Source organism: Amblyomma maculatum, chromosome 4, assembly GCF_055883805.1.
Source record: "Amblyomma maculatum isolate TAMU_Amacu chromosome 4, ASM5588380v1, whole genome shotgun sequence".
In the NCBI taxonomy this organism is placed as follows: Eukaryota; Metazoa; Arthropoda; class Arachnida; order Ixodida; family Ixodidae; genus Amblyomma; species Amblyomma maculatum.
In genome coordinates this window covers 183,302,886-183,322,537 of record NC_139347.1, presented here as the reverse complement: position 1 = coordinate 183,322,537, position 19,652 = coordinate 183,302,886, and positions in this window count along the sequence as shown.

Here is a 19,652-nt window from a genome sequence, read left to right as displayed (position 1 = left end):
GGTAGATACTTGTTGGTGATATGAGCGAAGATGCAGTTTATTTTTAGACGAACGATTGTGCGTAATTTGACGTAAGTTGGGATGGCGCTTAGCACTTTCCTGCATATGCCGTCCACGCAGTAGTTGGCACGGGTCTCGGAAATAATCGGGGGCTGCGTAAAAAAAAAAATGCGTCATGGTAATTTCTACTTCCAGTGAGTGAAGACTAATTGGCGTGAGATAGGCGATGATGAGTTAATAAAATATTTGTAATTAATCGATCAATTGATGCAATAAAGCAACAAAAAAAGAAAAAAATGAAAATTCAGGGTTTAAAGGTGTCAAAATGCTCGGGATGAAAAACCAGTGCTTGGTGATGCTAATGAAGAAAATTTAGAATGTGTTGTAAAGAAGAAGTTCAGAAGTTCAGAAGAAGTTCAGAATTGATTAATTGAAACAATTGAGGATTGTGTTCAAAAGTGTCAAATTGCTGAGAATGGAAAGGCGATTGTTGCTGATCCAGAGTATTGGTGTATAAATATATAAAACATTTATTAAAATAAACAAAAATATAGAAATATGAAATAAAAGCTAAAAATTTAAAACGTAAAGAAAGAAAACGTGTGTGTATGCGTGTGTGTGAGAGAGACGCTATAGTGTCATACCCTTAACGGTGGAGCTTAAGTGTCTCAATAATTTTTGTAACAGTATTATAATTCTGACTTTATGAACACAGCCAGTTGCACCAAGCACAGACACTTCGCAGTAATGTGAGTTGACTTTTCAAAGTTATTTTCGTTTCTGACGAGTTCCTCGTCCTCCGAGTTCCTTAAAGCTTCCCGTGACAGCGCTTTCATATGAGGTTAAGGCTTCAAATGTCTACTATCTGACAGAGGGAATAAACAAGAAATCAGCATATTTACAAAATCAACTGAATTTCAGGTGGTTGTCAATTAGCGAACCATCGGGTGACTCGACAAAACACACAAGTGAAGCGCATGCTTCGTTTTTTTATCGGCTGCGCTGGCAGGTATAAGGCACAGAATGCAAACCTTAGCTGCGCACTCTGGACGCGAACCGGACTTCGCATGCATTATCACGTCATAACATCTTTCGAAATGGGCTGGACGTGAGCATATTACAACACACTAGTGGGATGCCATCTTTTCCTGCTTTACTAGACTCCGCGGGTTTGGCAGCCGCTTCTGCAGCGTGAAATACGCACCTCGAGCGCATTAGACAGCCGTATTGATTTCTGCACCAAGCACTACCATTTCGTACGACTGTGAAAAGTAGTTTCGGCAATCATGCCCTTGTCTTAAATTAAATACACAATGGTAAATGCAACCTACGCACAAAAGGTTTCAAAGAACGTATATGAACTATAGCGTTCATTATCCATGCATTGCTCCTTCTACCGTGTCCTCCATCAAAGCATAAGCTTCGTATCCTTCAAGCTAACAAGGCTCCATAGCAGGCAAAACGACCTTGATGTTTTAGGTGATAGTACGTTCTGTGAGCTAGCTCCCAGTCAGAGGGACGTGCAGTAATACTTTGCATGATGCAAGTGACACTTGTAAAGCTGATTAGGATTGCAAGCGAGCGGTCGCATACAGGCATATACCTTGTTTCTTCTTTTTTTAATAACGTTGTTTATTGCCTCAGTGCATAATGGAATATGTAAAAATTAAAGGGGGAATTAAATGAAATATAAAAGGTTAGCGTTTCTAATAAAGTTCAAGAGAGAGCGACGATAAGGCCCTTGTTTCCGTGCGCATCTACGACGGTGCGCTTGCTGCAGAAGGGTACGCAGCAACATGCTGGCATCATTTCGAATAGAGCTTGGTGCTAGCAGCGACTGCTGTGATGTTAAAAAATGAAACAATCCCTTGTGATCATTCCAATGCACCTTGCTGTTCAAGCACGGGTTCCACGAAGACGCACGTTGACAGCGTACTCGATGGGAGGCGCAGGCGGACTGAACAAAACATGGCCGCAGCGCACAGTTTCTGTCTCTTTCACTAGATGGCGCTAAATTTTGTAAAGCCTTCAAACCATCATCATCATCATCATCATCATCTTAGGAAGCCTACATGTTTCGCCGCGGCACCCGGCTTATAGTGGTGCCATCCTTTGTGGCGGCACATGCCGCCGCCCGCTAAAGACCAGTGTTGCCAGATAAACTAGCGGCGCCATTTTGGTCCCCAACTGAACCGGCGTGGCCGGGCATGAACGAGAGCGTTGACGCTCGTACATTGCGGTGGTCTGATATTTTTTTTCGCTGCTATCTGCATGAAATATTCGCGCACTGCGGTAAATATTAAGTGATGCATTCTATACAGCTCGTTCGGTAGGAAAGCGGTCGGCATAGTAGAAATAATAGTAGTAGTTATAGTACACTGAACCACTTGCTGGAAATAATCGGGGGCCCCGTAAACAATCGTAATTTGTGGTTCTGTAATTTGTGGTTCTAGTGATTGGTGATTGACTGGTGTTTGATAGGTCATGACGAGTTAATAAAGTGTAATTAATTAATGAATTAAAAAATTAAAAAATTGGGTTCAAAGGTGTCAAAATGCTGAGAATGTAAAGCCAATGCTTGATGATGCTAAATGTGAAAATTTAGAGCCCGTAATTATGAAATAAATAATTGAAATAACAAAAATGAGGCACCAAAAAAGGGGTTTCAAAGGTGTGAAAGTGCTCATAATGAAAAACCAATTCTTGATGAGGCTAATTAAGAAGTTTAGACTTTGTAATTGAACAATTCAGTAATTGAAGTAACTGGAAAATTGAAACTTGTAAAAGGCGGTTCAAAGGTGTGGATGTGTTCCGAAAGAAAAGCTAATGCTTGGTGAGGCTAACCTAAGGAAAATAATTTATTATATTTATTCAATTTATTTATTTTCATTAAGGATTGTAATATTCTCAAAATGAAAATTAGTAAATAGGGTTTATTGGGTGTCAAAACACACAGAATGAAGATCGGATGCTTGTTGATGCCGATTAATGAATGTATAGTGTGTAACTAATCAATTAATTGAAATAATTTGAAAAATACTTGAAAAAGGAGGTTCAAAGGAGTCAAACTGCTGACAATTGAAAGCCAATGTATGCTGATGCTAAATATCGATGTAGAAAAAATAAAAATGAAAAATGCACTCAACAATTTCAACCTTCTCATAATGGAAACCCAATGTACGCTGATGCTATGTATCGGTCTTTCAAAAATAAAGACACTAAAATTATAAAAACAATAAAGTAAGTTATTGTAACATATTGTCCATGTGTGTGAAAAGCCCTCAGGTCGTCCCCTAATGGTGCAGCTTTCCAAAGCTATAATATATATGTGTGGAGCATATACTGAGGTCAGGATTCAGTCACCCCCCCCCCCCCCCCCCAACATGACTCGTACTTATAACTGTGCCTCGTGACGCGTTGCAAAAATGGAAAAAAGCATGGCTCAGCGGTATTAAGAAGCAATGTACAGCTTCACAAATCTAACTGGCTTGCGTGACGGCCGCATCTTCTGCGATTCCTAGCGTTGAAGAGGAACTAACATCCGAAAAGCCCAAGATAAGCAGACTCACCGAGCCTTAGCTTAATCTTAACTTTCCAGCATGTTTTATTCGCCCTAAGAAGCAGAACAGAAAATTCGGCAGTCACACACGCCAGTTAAATATTTGGGCAATTGTATGTAATGTGTAGAACCTGTACAAAGAAACGCTACTATCTTTTGTAGTCTAGTCATGACTGATGATCCGTAGTCGTCATGCGAAGTAGCATGGCTCAGCACTTCAAAAACTAGCCCACTGCGAGCGGTGGAGCGTGTACAATATTACGCATTGCTGTGACTCATAGTCATAATCATGACTCATGATCCGTAGTCGTAATGCAAATTAGTAGTATTCAGCGCCTTTCAAAGTCATCATCTGCCAGAATATACCCGCAGCAGGACAAAGGCTTCGCTCATATCGCTCCAATCAACCCTGTTCTGTGCCTGCTGTGTCCATCTTATCACTGCAAAGTTTTTAATCTGGTCCGTTCACGTCATACAGTTTCTTACTCTTACCTAGAGGGAAAAAGCTGTGCTGCCGTCTATGGGCGTTTACATGGAGTTTCCAGACGGCCAGTTCAGCAACCATGGGCGCTCAAAGCATCATGGGCCGGTGAGCTACCGAGTGCAGAACTACAACTTTTGGCCAAAACTAATACAAAGATAAACGTTGTTCTACCGTAAATAATGTCCTAAGATTGAATATTGTGACTATAAATTACAAAAAGAGAGAGAAACAGAATGCCAGTGTGAGATTTATCCAATATAAGCGATGGCCCTTTCTCCTATTGGCTTAGTTTTGAGCAGCACAAATACCAATATTTCGCACTTAATAGGCAAACTTTGAAATAAAAAAATGTTATGAAAATATTTATCGTTGTGCCATCACTTAAGGAAGTTTTTAGTGGCATTTCGGAAAACAGAAACCATTTATTGGCGACGTCCGCTTTTGCGCCTCCGCTACTATGGCTTTCGCGGTCTATGTATGATTATGATGATAACGAAAAAAAAACGTTGCAGTAACGCCACTGCACGTACTCGAGAAAAACCGACTGTCCCGCAACAAGTAGCACACCGGCCCATGATTCTTAGCGTGCCCATGGTGGCTGAAGTGCAGCGCCCTCAGCTTTCCCTCTAGTTAGTGTAAGGAACTTTATGGTTCACGTCACATTCTGCCGTCCTCCGTTGCGCTTGCGTTCACTTGAAATCCAGTCTGCTGCCCTTAATTAAGGTCTCTTGCCTTCTCATTACATGTCGACCTTAATGTCATTACTCGCGTTTGTTCCCTGATCCGCCTGCACACTTCTTATCTATTAACCTACCTACCATTTTCCATTCTATAGCGTTCTGTGTTCTCCTCAGTTAGTGGAACCCTTTACGCTAGACTGCACATTTCTACCCCGGATGTGAGTACCGTAAGTTGCAGGTTTTGTATACTTTCTTCTTGAGGATGCTGGTAGCTGCCATTCATAATCTGAATGCTTGCCAGATGCACTCTACCCAAATCTGTTTCTCATAGTAATTCCTTTTCGCAGTCCTGACCTGCTAACATTCCTTGTCCTTAGCAGACATATTCGCTTATCAATTGCAGCGTATCGCTACCTATTTTAAATTGTTGCTCGTTTCCGAGGTTGTTGAGCATTACCTTCGCATATTAATTATCTTCTGCTTAATAATTTTATGACCGCCCGCCGTGCTTTAAGTTATTGATCATTATTTGCAATTCTTGCCCAGAGTTACATAGCAAGGCAAATGCCATCAGCAAATTGCATATTGCTGAATTATTCTCCGCAACAACCCTGCTCCCGATTTCCAACCCAGATGTCACGTACTACTTCGTCTAAGCAAGATAGAGCGAGAGGAAGAAGACAGTTTACACGGTATGAAGGAGCACTGAACAAGGGTAAATGCTTGCTATGTCGAAGGCAGGTAATTGTTAGTTTAGGCAGCTAGCTTTAGTTAGCCTTGAACAGCCGAACAGTTTGGTGACGTTCGCAACTCGCGCGGGAACACAAGCTCACTACTGGGTGCACAAGTTCTTTGATTAAAAAAAAAACAGAAACGCTTGCAAACGACCACGAACATTCTCCTTACAAGCAGGCTCTGAGAATTCATGCGCAGTGTCAAGACAACGCGAAGCAGAGCGGCAGCTCAATTTAGAGTGCGCATCCCCAACGTTTGGCCTGACCCGAGGGATGAGAATGCGTGGATGCTTCACGTAAAAGTACAGTGATCAGTACAGGTGGGGCATAAAAGTGTCCCGCTTCCCTGTTAGCCCAACCTGACCAAAGTAGACTGGAATACATGAAGCGAAAATATTTTCTCTGGAGCCTATACTGTCATTTCTCATTGTTTTTAAGTACTATGTCTACTTTCTCTCGCCTTATGGTGTGCGTGACCTCAAATAAGCATTTTTTTCGGTATCTCTTTAACCTGTACCACCATTAGCATGCGTTTGTGGCCGACGACTATTAAGATTAACGCGCGAGCACTTGAGATGACGTTTATTTCAACTCTTTCAACTCATTATAATCCCATTTATCGCAAAATATAGAAAATGCGGGCGGTAGATTACAGCTTCAGCATGCATGCACTCTTTCTAATGCTGCTGGGCAATGCTACTGCCCCTAGGCACGGAAAAAGTCCCATTGCTCTGACGGGAAAGTTCTGAATTGGTAAACAGTTTTCCAAACGCGCGTGCGTCCAATGAACGCATTTCTAGAAGCGTGCGCTAGTGTTCACTTTATTCGATAACAAAAGACAGCGCGTCGGCCATGACACCTTCCTTAAAAATGTTCATGCGTTATTTAAAGACTGCAATATTGAAAATAAAAGACACGTAAGCTGATTAATTTGTCAGCAAGACCAAATTCTCCTACCTCAGCCTTGTTCTACCTCCGTGAAACCACACTCGATGGCAGATGCCGCCACAGGCAAAAATCATTCCTTTCCTTTTTGAATTATTAACAAATAACCTTATACTACCACTAATGTTATACGTTTATTTCTCGACTGCGGGTGCGAAGTAGGCACCCTAGCAGCTGCGAACATGTGAACCAACTTTGGAATTTGACTTATTTTATTTTATGGGTAGAGGTATTAGTGCTCATGTTTTTTTATTATATCAGAGCTGTCGAATTGTGGCGGCTGGGCTTAAAAAACCATAACTCTTTTTAATGCAAAAGCATTATATGCCTCATTAGTACGAAAGCCGCCCGCACTTGACCACTTAAGGCATAAAATTAGAATGACGTTACTACCCGGTGCATGATGTCATAGCGCATGTAAGATGATATGAATATCTGTGAATTACCAAAGGTGACATTTCACGACCTAGTAAGACATATAACTCGGTGTCATAATGAAATTTAACATCGCTCAGCAGTTTACAATATACCGCACAGTAAGGTGTGAATGAACCTGTACAAACGTTATACACCGTCACATATGATTAGATCAAAATGACAAATGGCTGTTAGTCATATCTGATAGCAAGACGTAGTATTTTAGCATGATGCAAGGCGTTGAGTCTGTAAAACATTATTTAGTCATTACTCATAGTCATAATCATGATTTATGGCCCACAGTAATAATGCAACGTAGCATGAGCCAGCACTTTACAATGTAGTGTGCTGCAATATGCGGAGCATGTATAAATATTATAGTCATGGTTCAGAGGTATATTACTCGTGACTTGCAGTTATATTGCAAGGTAGCATCACTAAAAATTTTACAAAGCATATTGCAAAGTGTGGAGTGTGCAAAACAATTATCTGTAATCATGACTGATAGTTATAATCATAATTCATGGCTCTTAGTCACATGCTAGACAGCATGACTCAGCACTTAAAATAGCTTACTGTAATGTGCAAAATCTAAAAAAATTATGTGTAATCATCACTCATAGTCACAGGCATGAGTACTTATTAGTTACAATTAACTGTTTGGGAAGTTATAGACAAAGGCCGCCAATGGGCATACTGTAGTCATACTTGATTTAAGATACCCTGTGATATTACTTGGCGTGTAGCCTGAAGTACAAATGGTGATCACAATTAAATAATTAATGGCTAATAACTATGACCCGAAATTAGCGTACTGGAATACACCACATAAAAGCTATCCTGTGATATATGACTTGATGTAACTTTAAGTTCAAGGATTAACTAGTTAACAGCTCTTAATTAAAGCCGGTAATTAGTGTACTGCAAACAATCGCTATGAGCTCTCCAATGATATATAACTTCATAATATAGCCTGAAGTACAATATTTAATCAAAGTTAAATAACGGCAATTAACAAAGACCGGCAATTAGTGCAGTTCGATCGTGAAATATATAAGTTATTCTGTGATATATGACTTGGCATTGTAGCCTTAAGTTCAAGTGTTATTCATAATTATCAAATTAACGGCAATTCCCAAGACTGATTATTAGTGTATTGCAGTCGTAATAGATATAAGCTATCCTGTGATATATGACTTGATGTGTCCAAAATTTCAAGTGTTAATCACAATTATCTAATTGCCGGTCACTAAATAATATTAACTAAAGTATAAATATGATAATCATTAACTAGATGACATTTCTTAACTAAACCGGCAATTAGTGGAGTGGAAATGTGCTCTATATAAGCTACCTAATGATATATGACTTGATACTATAGTCTGAAGTTAAATCTTTATTCAGTTAATTAAAGACGGCAATTAAAAAGACTGGCAATTTGTGATTGCAATCGTGCAATATTAGCTAATCTATGATATGACATGACATTGTAGTCATAAGTTCAATTGTTAATCTCGATTTTCTAACGGCGACTAACTAAAATTAACTAAAGTTCAAATGTTAATCACAATTACCTGGTTAAAATTCTTAACGAAAACCGCAATTTGTAAAGCGCAAATATACTCTTCATAAGCTATCCAATGATATATGGCTTGATGTTATATTCTGAAGTTAAATATTTAATCACAGTTCATTGAATAACGGTAATTAACAAGGACAGGCAATTAGTGTATTGCAGTTGTGATGAATATAAGCTATCCTGTGATATGACTTGACGCAGCCTAAATTTCAAGTGTTAATCACAATTACCTAATTAACGGTGATTCAGTTCAGTTCAGTCGTTCAGTCGTGTCCGACTCTTCGTGACCCTTGGACCATGTCACGCCACGCTTTCCGGTCTCTCACTATCTTCCTAACATCACATAACTTCATCTGCACTGCCTCGAGGATGCCATTTAACCATCGCGTTCGCTGCCTACCCTTTCTCCGGCGACCCTCAACCTTTCCCAACATCAAATCTTTCTCCAGCGACTCCTCTCTTCTCATCCGATGACCAAAGTAGCTGAGCTTTAACTTTAGAATTTGACCCTCCAATGAGCAGTCAGGGTTTATGGTCGACAATATCGACTGATTTGATCTTCTGGTAGTCCAAGGAACTCTCAAGAGTCTTCGCCAGCACCACAATTCAAACGCGTCAATTCCTCGGCGGTCAGCCTTTTTCACAGTCCAACTCTCGCATCCATACATCACAACTGGAAAGACCATAGCACGAGTTATACGGATCTTGGTTGGCAGACTAATGTCTCTGCTCTTTACTAGACGGTCAAGGCTAACCATTGCTCTCTTTCCCAGAAGCAGGCGTCTCCTAATTTCATGGCTGCACTCTCCTTCTGAGGTAATCTTGGAGCCTAACGGTGATTAACTAATATTAATTAAACTGAAGTTCAAATGTTAATCATCATTAACTAGTTAACAGTTGTTAACTAAACCGGCAATTAGTGTAGCGCAAACGTGCTCTGTATAAGCTATCTAATGATATATGATTTGATTCTATAATCTGAAGTTAAACTTTTAATCATAGTTAATTAAATAACGGCTACTAACAAATACCGGCAATTAGTGTATTGCAGTCGCGCTAAATACAAGCTATCCTGTGATATATGACTTGGCGTTCTAGCCTAAAGTTAAAGTGGTAATCACAATTATCTAATTAATGGTGATTAACTAACATTACCTAAAGTTCAAATGTTTATCACCATTAACTAGTCAACAGTTCTTAACTAAACCACAGTTAGTACAGTGTAAACGTGCTCTGTATAAGCTATCAAATGATATATCACTTGATGTTATAGTCTGAAGTTCAACATTTAATCATAGTTAATTAAATGACGGCAATTAACAAATACCGGCAATCGTGCTAGATATAAGCTATCCTCTGGTATATGATTGGTGTTGTAGCTTAAAGTTCAAGTGATAATCACAAGTACCTAATTAACGGTGAATAACTAAAATAACTAAAGGAGAGTTCAAATGTTAATGTCAATTAATTAAACAGTTCTTAACTAATCCAGCAATTGTGTAGTGCAAACATGCTCTGTAAAGCTATCCAATGATATATGACGATGCTATAGTCAGAAGTTCAATTTTAATCACCGTTGATTAATGAATGCCAGGTAATTAACAATTGCAGAGATAGTCAAGTGCAATTATAGTCGACGCAAGGTTTCGAACGATATATTACTTGATATTGCAACCCAAAGTTAATTTTTATTCACAATTAACTTATGAACTATTATACCTAAAATAATTTTATTGCTATTATACACGACATAAGCTTTCAATTTATGTAGAAGTTGTGGTATTGTAGTTAGAATAAAACAACTACACAGTGGCCGTGGACACTTTATCTACACATTAGGTGCAAGACGCTCATCAACCAAGTAATGATACACATTGAAACAATGCGTCGGCTAACGATATTTTCTACTAAGGAATGTCATTTTGATTTAATTACCAAGCTGTGATCCCCACAAAAATGCACGTAATGTTCTTATCAGTTTATTCGGCCAATGTCTTCTCTTAGCTCACCCTAGTTCTACATATACAAAGCGTGCAAACCCTCAGCTGGGGAACAAAATGGTGGCCCACCAAGCTTGACGGCCGTTTTTGGTCAAAATCGGCAACCCTGGCAGGAGATGTCACCACCCTAATCCGGGCGCCGCGGCGAAACATGTAGGCTCCCTATAAAGCCTGAATTGCAAGGGTTCCTCTGCCTTCCGCAGTGCTGCAGATAGCTTGTGAAACGAATAGGATTTTTGCGTTCCTTTTTTCTTCTATCAGTGAGAAAGGGTTCAATCACGCTGCCGAAGGCTCGGGCGGGACGCGTGATTCGGCAGCCCAATCACCTTGGCTGGCTTTCTCTCCCGTTGGTATGTTCCTGTAAGTAATTAGGTGATTTTCGGAGTATGCTTGTTTCGTGGAGAGAGGGTTTAGTCCTGTTAAGGTTGAAGTGGGAGTTGTAAGTCACAATGAACCAATCATGTTGACGTTTGTGGTGATTGGACGTAATGAAAATTAGGATTGGACCTCAGGGGGTGTAAAACCGAGCCAGAGGGCCCAGTCCGGGGTTCTGGGCTAGGTTTAGATGATCTGCATCTTCGGCTAGGTTGTAATATTTCCCTGTTAGCCAGTTCTACCTTACACCTGTGTTGTTAATGTTGGAAATCTTCTGTGTACATAAATATTAATTTATCCTTCCCGCAATCTCCTGTACTCAAGTCCTCGCTATATACAGTCTCCGACCAGGTGTCCACTGCAACACGTACACCGTCTCTGATGGCGCATCGCTGGTGCGCAAGGCAAAAAGAACCAACTGTTGAACTTTACTGGATCCATCGCACATGAACTGAAGTTGCTGAAGACGAAGGCATGCGGTACACAGAAAACGAGTGTGATTAAATAAAAAGCTTGAAAAGGCGACGCCCGCAGCTAGAGCGGTTCGAGAGATCGGGCAAGGATGCTTGTGGCCGAGCAGACGGCCTCATGCGAGACACCGCAGCTTTCTTGTCTAACCATGCACGAATGCAGACACGATGCCATGCCACTAACAAAGCGGCGCTCCTCGCAAGCGTTTCCAGACTCCACTGGCGACCCTTGTACGGACATGAGGTTTCCATTATCACTCGGCGTGTCACCGACATTGCGCGGAGCCGCGGCGTCGCGACGACCCCTTTTGCTTGTTTTGCTCTGGCGCCCCGCTGCGACCTCTTCGTGGCGAGTGGCGACGTACAAGCCGGAAAACCGGGGCATACGAACATGAGAATTGGCGTTCCTGGGTCGCCTTTTCCCGTCTCCTGCTTCGTGCCGTGTGTGCTCAGGATCTGATCAGAGAACAGCTCTAGCCTAGAGGTCCTCACCAACGGACTGCATTTCTCTAAGCACCGGAAAATACTCGAGGGCCACGTTTGACGCTTGAGAGATAAAATCAGGTTTCGCTGTCTACGCAAAAGCCGCGTCCTGTTGGCAACTTGACAGTTCGTTTTACAACCAAATTCCGTGATTCTGCATGACTTCCTACATTAGAAGAAATAAGGTGTTTACTCCTGCTGATAGTACAACGATTTGCACATACCCACCCTGGTGGATCGGTCTGAAATTCTTAAGCAGAAGGAGCTGTTCAGCTTTATCTTTATATGGCATAAAAGAAAATAATGTAAACGATGATAAAAAGGTCCCGAACTGACGAAAAAAAACAAATTTAACATGCAGGGAAATTTGTGAAAAATTTTACCAGCTCGTGAAAAAGGTGTTGCAAAGGTTTTTATCTTCTGTCGCCTGCCTTTGTACAGTCGGCTGGAATAAGGCACACATTTGACACAAATTAAATCGCTACTTTTCTTGATCAGCAGCGCGACTACACGCCGTACTTCGGTATTAGCCGTCACCTTGACAACGAGCTGCTATACATCGCCATACGGCTAATGACTAATCACATGAGATGTACGCGCAAGACGAGGATTTTATTTCAGTTGATGGCTGCTTCGACTGATCGCTGCTCTGATCGCCGAATTGGCTCTCCCTGATTTGGCTCCCAGAGGGCTATGAAACGAAAAATGATAGGGGTAATATAAGAGATAGGAAGCATCCAGGGTGGGTCAGAGAAAAAACTCAAGTTACCGAAATTCTAGTGGAAATTAAGAAGAAGAAATTGACATGGGCAGGACACGTAGTGCGAAGAGAGGATAACCGATGGTCGCTTAGGGTAATAAACTGGATTCCAAGGGAAGCAAAGCGTAGTAGGGGGTGGCAGAAAGTTAGGTGGGCGGATGAGGTTAAGAAGTTCGCAGGGGTCAAGTGGATGCAGCTAGCACAGAACCTGGTTAAATGGAGAAATATGGGAGAGGCCTTCGCCCTGCAGTGGGTATAGTCAGGCTGATAATGATGATGATGATGATGATGATGATCCAACGTAGTGTCGTGCGAAAGCTTACAATCCACGATTGTCCACGCGGCATAATATTATGTGTGGGCCAAGTCGATTTTAAAAGTCGATCAGCTCAAATGTATAATTTCAGTTTTCGAGCAGAGTAAAATGAATTTTACGGTTAGGCCGAGCACTTCAAACAGATCTGAATCCACTGCGCACGAATAGAATTTGGTGAAGAAGATATGAAACGCACAGCGCAAGAGATTGGCGGTTAAACGCAAGGGAGGATTGGTTAATCATTTTATCTTTGGATAAGTAAATGTACATCTACCCAATTCTAGGTCTATCCCTTTGTAAGGGTATGCGCCATCTGTTATTTCGTTAACAACTGTAATCGTGATTGAACAGAAAAATAAATGCGGCGATAGCTGCGTCGCTCCGTAATTACTTCCCGTAGGAAATTCCTTGGTCCGAATCCATTCCGCTTCGACGCATGTCTTCTTTGCCTAAACCGGGTAGAGGCTCAGCGACCACGCAAGATTCGTGGTGGAGTTTTATTGTAGTAAACAAGCTTAGCGCTTAAACGATACCTTAACATGCGAGGGAGAAAAACACATTGACCGTGGGGTCCAGGTGCTTCCGATGTTGTTGTACCCTTAGACGATGGCACATATACCTGCAAGAGGAATCGGCCGCACATGTATCCCGCAGAAATGGATATTATGCTGCCTGATATGAGAATAAAATATATGCAATATATGCAGTACGATAGAAAAAAGCCCCACAGATCAGAAGAAAAACACGATTAATTTCGACTAAATAGGAAACTGAAGGGTAGAGACAGAGGAATCAGCGAAATTAGCAGGGAATTCTCAGAGGCGTTAACAAATTTGTGTACCGCGAAGGAAACCGTGCCGCTGCCAAAGCCTAGTTGAGTGGCACCAAACGAGAGTAAATTTGGAACAGTCAAGGATATAGGCACATATTTACAAACAATTTCAAGGAAGAGTTTTCGGAGGGAGGCGGACCGGCAACAGGACAGGAAAAAATGATTCAACGTCTCCGGTTCATTGCAGTATGAGCCCATGGCTGAGGAATAACAGCCAGATCTGTGAAGATAACTTTAAGGGGAGTAACCTCGCACTGACGTGAAAGACACTGATCAGGTTTCAAATGACGCAAGTTGTCCAAAAATAGGAAGGACGAATTTGAAGATTTCATCTAGAGAAATTGTTTGCATCGTGCAGCCACCCATAAAGGAAAATATATAGAGTAATGAAAGGATAGGTTTAGTCAAGGAAGCTGAGGCAAGAAAGTCCTTAGACTCGTTCATCGAAATGTCACAATGGCCTCTAGCAAACAAAGCCTTATTTCACGGATATGATAGACCGCGAGGTCATAAAACTGCCCACGCAAGTAGATGCAATTGAAGAAGTAAAGGCACTGCAAATTGAAAGAACGTCCGTCACCACAGTTGCAGTGTTGTAATTAAACTCCCCGGATAGTTAATACAATAGCGAAAATTCCGCAATGTATATGGGGTTATAATAAGGTAGGCGGAGTGAGAAATCCCAATGAAGTTGAGTCGATAACATCCCTACTCCTGCATTTTTCTCATGTTTTTCAGCATCAGTGGTAATTACGCTTTATGATGGAAAATGCTCCCAGTAACGATCCAAAATAAAAATCAAGGTAAGCACTGGAAACTAATTGGAATGTTTGAGATAAATGTCATCATAGACAAAGTTAAACTGAGATAGACGAGTACTGGGTTGGAAAAGACAACAACACATCTGCTAGCAACCAAGATAAAAGCGACGGCACATATGCAACCTGCGGCCTTTATAGCAAGACCAATAAATACAAAAAATAAATTAGTTGAAGTAATAAAATCGACCGTGAACACGATAAGAAAGAATCATATAATTTTGTAATGGCCTCTACCGTAAGTAAGTGAAATCAAAAATTCAAAGTAGGCATCCGACACTCAACGAAAGAACGTTTATTGCCACAAAACTAGGTAGGCCAAGGCAAGGCCCGATTCATTCTGTTCGATCAGGAGAATTGCTCGAAGCTTCTTGACTCTGCTGGACAAATAAATGTTTCTCTCTCTCTCTCTTTCTCTCTCTCGAAGCTTGTAATCAGCGCAGTTGGTAAACAGGATACAGCCGAATTCAAAAATAGGGCGCACATAAAGTTTATAGACCACCACAAGATCAAATCTCATCCCATATCTCCTGTGGCTTATGCGACGCACTAGACCCAAGGCTTGATATGCTCAATATGAGGTCTCCAACTCATTGAATAGTCATAGCAAACGGCCAGATAATTAAAGGCAGTAACCTGAACTAAAGGGTTTTGATATGAGAGAAACATAGAAGCATATTGATTTACCGAAAGACAAATGAAACATTTACATACATTTATTGTAAATGTTTTATTCTAGTCATCAGATCTTGTTTCTTTTTCCTCCTCTTCAACTGCGGCGCTACTGCAATAGACATGACGACAGAACGATCTACCTTGGCGCAGTCTTGTGGGAAAGGTGTTCCCGACGTTATCAGACTTTTTTTTCTCTTTCTTTTCTCTGTTTCGTTAGAGCATGCAGCACTGCTGCAGTAGACGCAACGAAATGTCTACCTTGACACAGACATTAACTTTTACTCAAAGGGAATAGTTAAGTTTTAAGATATTTGGGTTTACAGGATTATTATCCACGAAATTACTTTGAACCCTTTGCTCTCGCAGGGCAAACACTAGAGGCGACTAACGCTGCTGTAACTTTCCTTAGACACTAAAAAAAAAAGTGAAACTGCTTTTTTCTTTTTCGCTTTTTGATTGACGAACTTTGAGAGCTTATAGCGGTTGCTTAATCTTTTCAGTGACGTTTCATTTATATATTAACAGTAAGGTCACGCTGCTTCACCTGCAGCTGTGTGCGTACCAATGAGGCCTGGGCCAGATTTCTGAACGATACAGTATCCCAACATTTGTTTTCCCTCTCCACTGCTTAGGAAGCATCTAAGCATGGTTGGTAGCTCATAAATACCTAGAAATTAAGCCTGCAAGGAAGAACGCTCTCAGGGAGGATGGGCAATGATTTGCCTACCCTTAATTCTGCATGATTTTGTTGACCGAAACAGGAGGGAATTCACTGCCCACTCTTCGAAGGAGTTCAAATAAATAAGGCGGGAAGGTTGAAAAGGTTACATTTGAAGCATGCAATGATTCTATGATATTTTCAGAAGGGGAATAAAATTTCTCGCTCGAGAGAGCTCTGTTCCAATGAAGCAAGGTCTGTGCAGCCTGATCCACAACTACGCTACAACGCATGTTAACGCACTGTGAATTGACAATTTTCCCATGTCAGGTATGGACAAAGTGTAACAGCAACCGTGACGACACTAAAGCAAAAACCTGCTAAAGAAAGCCGGCAGGTAAAAAGGATCGTGCAAGCAGGTAGCACCCAAAGTCTATAGATTTAAATTTGCCATATCTGTAGTGGGCCATAGTGTTTTGCCTGGATATAGTGTTTGTTATACAGACAAGTTCATCTATGATAGTGCTTGTGCGTAGGTCGCTGTGACACTGTGTAAAGCGCTTATTCTGCAAGAACATATAATTTCGCCCACTGCACTGCCGCATTTGTTGCGTTCTCGAAATAGGGATGCAATGCTTGACGTGTTCACAGCTGAGCAATGCCGCAGCGCAATAGCGCGAGCACGTGTTTTTGTTTTTATTTCAAGCTCACTCTTTGCTTGTTGGAAAAAAGTATATCAGTCGTGTATTCACTGCCTCAGCTAGTTAACAAAACCACTGAACGGTAAACCAAATCTTAGCTTTGCTATAATAATTTAGTCTATTAGCAAATAAAGTGTAAGACTTTGAAAAGCGCCACACGCTGGAAAAGATTGGTTTGGTTTGGTTTGGTGGGGTTTAACGTCCCAAAGCGACCCAGGCTATGAGAGACGCCGTAGTGGAGACCTGCGGAAAATTCGACCACCTGGGGTTCTTTAACGTGCACTGACATCGCACAGCACACGGGCGCCTTGCTTTTCGCCTCCATCGAAATGCGGCCGCCAAGGCCGGGATTCGATCCCGCGTCCTTGGGAACAGTAGTCGAGCACCGTAACCACTGCACCACCCCGGCGGGGTGCTGGAAAAGAGTATGTCGTTATTTTCACCCATTTATTGTGTGCCGCTTTTCTTTTATAGCTCGGCTACAGTTCTGAAGCACCCTTGTAGCGGGTGTACGAAATAAATTCAGTCTAGCATTCAAAAACAATGCAGTGAAAGCAATTGAGGATCGTTGAGAATCGCATCACATGGACTGCAGTATGTTATTGTCACAGCAACTTTAATTATTTTGCAGATTGTTATAAAAGTGTTTAATTATTGCCTTGAGGGCCAAAGTATCAGTTGGGAAGTTGAAGATTATAATAAAAAACAACTGACAGTAGTTCCTCTCCAGGGTCTCGAACAACCACCGAAACTGAATCTTAACTCGGACGGAGCCCAAATCTTATGTCGGAACCAAAACCGAAAAGAACACGTACATTTTTCTTTCTCTACGAGCTCCGCCCGAGCCGGAACGGCTTATGAAACAACACGCCTCCGTAATCGCGCATCTGATAATCCTGAAACGTTTTACACCTGACTGATGAGGAGCCTTCAGTTCATACTTTATCTGGGCTATAATCGAATCTATAAATCTGGTCGCACTCAATAATAGCATCCCGTCTGTGTGCATTGGATTCAACGTGCGAACCTCGTTTTGCAAAATTTACTTTTGAAGTCATCCTTTGTCCAAGACAGCACCTAATGTGGCAATACCTTTCTAGCTCTTTTAATATGGCAAAAATGTTCCAAACGCAGAGATATATGCGGCAAAGTACTTGTAAATTGGGTGAAATTTTCGTTCAGAACCCAGAGATTTTTTTTTCCCCAAAAAAAAAACAAAAAAAACTCTTCACCTGCTCTATATTGTTATGAAGGCGTCTCAACAGACGCGAGGGAAGGATAGTTTCCGAAATGCGAATGTGCGCGCCACCGCGGAGGGCTGACCGATTAGAGCAGGAAAGGGTCTGCTGATATCACATGCGCAATGCATGAAAGTGAATTGTACCTAGAACGCCGGTGACCCTGATGCGTTCAACGAAACGCTTGTTGTGTCGATGCAACGCCCGCTCGCCCCAGCCAGAGCTTTCGATCCACATTCGATTCAGCTGCATTGAACTGTATTTTTTTAAGTTTGCTGCTTTGGATTGTGCATGTACTCGTGCTAAATCTACACCTCACCGTGTTTTGGTGTTATTTGCGCAGTGGAATTACTAAAATTGATTTGATTTTTTTCTTTTTTTGCGATGTGGGGCCTACTCACCACCGAAAAGCGTATAAACAACCAAATTAAGCAACTTTTAAATTAAGGCCCACCTTCTAGAAAACAGGTCCAAGAGCATGGTCTCGCCCGACGACTAACAAATCCAGTCTTTCTTAAAAACACCGGTTTATCCCGGATAAACAGAAAAGAATTCAAAATAAAACACCGGGCGTCACTGCACTACAAGCATGCTGTCTACACGTGCGACAATTGAATGCCAAAAATAAAAGAAAACGATGGACACGCCATTAAAGCGGCAAGGCAAAGCGCACTGCGGCACGAATAGGGAGATCGATACGCCCAAAGCGCCAATGATGGTACCAGAAACATCACACCCCACGTAGCAGAAACTCATTCAAATAAGCCTAAGCCAACCCTGCAGGCGCCGTTTCCGTCTTCGTCCAGGCAAGTCTCCGTTCCACCATCTGTACACATCCCGCTAGACTGTGGCTATCGCCGGTCGCACAACTCCCCTCTAAGCAAACTCTTCAGATGGCTAAAACTATAGCTAAACATTCCGCAATAAATATTTTGGTATAATCAGTAAGCCGGAGTGAAAAAGCCCAATCAGGTTGAAAAAGAAACAAATCCAACACCGGCTTTTTCCTCGGGCTGTGCAACATCAGTGGCAATTACAACATTTGAATCGAAATGTTGCAAATGGTCATTCAAAATGGAAACCAAGGTAGACACTGGCAAAGAGTTGGCATTATTGGGATAAATGTCATCATGAACCAAATTAACTTGAGGTAGACGAGAACTGGCTTGTGAAAGAGAGCACATTTCTACTGACAACGGAGTTAATAGCGACGGCACATGAACAACCTGCGGACATTGATAGGGAGACCAATGCATACGAAAAAATAAATTAGATGAAGTAATGAAAATTGTTTGTGAACACGATAGGAAAGAATCGTATAAAATTAGAATGGACTGTACCATACGCTGCTGAAAACGGAAATCCAAAGAAAGTACCCGAGCCTCGGAGTGCAAGACATTTAATGCAACGAAACTAGGAAGGCCCAGGCAAAGCTGCAATGCTTGCCGTTCAACCAAGAGAAGTGGTCGAAGTTTGTAAGCCGTGCAACCTGTAAACAAGACGCAGCCGAATTCCAGAATAGGGCGCACATAAAGTTTATGGATCATAACAAGGGCACATCTTCTCATTCCATATCTTCTGTGGCTGATGGGAGACAGTAGACCCAAGGCACGCTCCCCTTTGCGCTTAATGTTGCTACGAAGATGACGAAGCGGGCAGTGGCGCGGGGTGGAGTGCTCGCGTCAGGCCCGCTGGCCATTGAAGCATATTTCATTGTCATGTCATCACGTCGTTCTGTTTCTGTTGTGTCGCCGTGTTCCATCGCTTGTCATGCCACCACTTAACAATATATTCAATATGAGGTCTCCAGCTCATCGAAGGATCGAAGAAAGCGCCCAAGTACTTAAGAATTGTCACCTGAACTAAAGGATCTTGATGGTATGAAAGAGAAATAGAAACAGGTTGATTGACCGAAAAGACAAGAATGA